At 43.1% G+C, this 436-nt stretch overlaps 1 protein-coding gene across 1 annotated transcript in view; it reads right to left on the bottom strand.

Annotated features, from left to right (window-relative positions):
* THADA (thyroid adenoma associated) overlaps positions 1-436 on the bottom strand; it is a 333,765-nt gene that overhangs the window by 328,338 nt on the left and 4,991 nt on the right. The window lies entirely within an intron of this gene.

Below are 436 nucleotides of genomic sequence, written 5' to 3'. Positions count from 1 at the left end.
TGACTTTTCTGAATTTTATCTCACCTTCTTTTATTCTTCTTTGTAATTTTATCACGTATGTATTACTGAGTATATCTTATTTTGTTTGATTTTGAACTTTATTTATGAATCGGTTTGTTTTCTCCAGGACTTTGCTTCTCTCACCGTTGCTTTTGGCATCCACAGAAAAGCAGGTTCCTACAGTTATTTCATGGAGAAGGAAATGGCAACCCACTCCAGTACTCTTGCCTAGAAAACTCCATGGATGGAGGGGCCGGGTGGGCTACAGTCCATGGGGTCATGAAGAGTCGGACACGACTGAGCAACTTCACGATAGTTATTTCATTCACGTGCTAAGTCACCTCAGTCGTGTCCAACTCTGTGACCCCATGGACTGTAACCCACCGGGTTTCTCTGTCCATGGGATTCTTCAGGCAAGAATACTGTAGTGGGTTGC

This window comes from Bison bison, unplaced genomic scaffold (genome assembly GCF_000754665.1).
Source record: "Bison bison bison isolate TAMUID 2011002044 unplaced genomic scaffold, Bison_UMD1.0 scf7180017864177, whole genome shotgun sequence".
Taxonomy (NCBI): Eukaryota; Metazoa; Chordata; class Mammalia; order Artiodactyla; family Bovidae; genus Bison; species Bison bison.
Note: the sequence above shows the minus strand (reverse complement) of the source record. Positions and strands in the feature narration are given on the sequence as shown.